Genomic DNA, 739 nt, shown 5'->3' on the forward strand with positions numbered 1-739 from the left:
GCAGTAATAAGAATAAAGAAACAAATATGTAACTTTCGATAGTGATATACATTATGCAGAAAGGAAAGGTTGATCCCAATTTTTCTATTCTACATGTAACAACTTCAGATAACTGTTAAGAGCATGCTCTTTAGAGTTGGCATTTTTGAATAAGAAAGCTAATGCCACCACTCTGAAAATTTCTGCAAGTTAAATAATTTTACTGAGGTTGAAAATTTTCACATGTTTAAGAGGATAATAAAACCAACCCCATAAAGTTCCTGTAATTACCAAATAGGATAATGTATATAAAATCCATACTAAATGTCTGGCACATTATACAGGTTCTAAAATGGTTGGAGCCATATCTGTTGTTATTACACGTATCTGACAAATGAAGGTAGATGGTAAAACTGGAAAAATTATATTGAGAAACATGATGACTATCACAAATATTTAAATCTTATTTTTTATTGCTTGAGAAAAATTTACATGACCTAAATGGAAATTGTTCTGTCTTTCCAAATTACGCACCACAAAGTTTTACAAAATGGCTTATACAATTTGATCAGTAGGTTATGCAATCTTTGATAAATTAGTGAGACATGTCAAACAATTGTAAAAGAAAAAAGTCTTAGATTTGATTTTAGAAGAATAAATATCCCCATTTTACAGATGTTACCATTAAAGCTTAGAAAGGTTGAGAGATTTGCCAATAACTCACTATTATTAATCAATAAAATATTGCAATTCAAACTCA

The sequence above is a fragment of the Propithecus coquereli genome, unplaced genomic scaffold (assembly GCF_000956105.1).
Source record: "Propithecus coquereli isolate 6110/MARCELLA unplaced genomic scaffold, Pcoq_1.0 Scaffold245, whole genome shotgun sequence".
In the NCBI taxonomy this organism is placed as follows: Eukaryota; Metazoa; Chordata; class Mammalia; order Primates; family Indriidae; genus Propithecus; species Propithecus coquereli.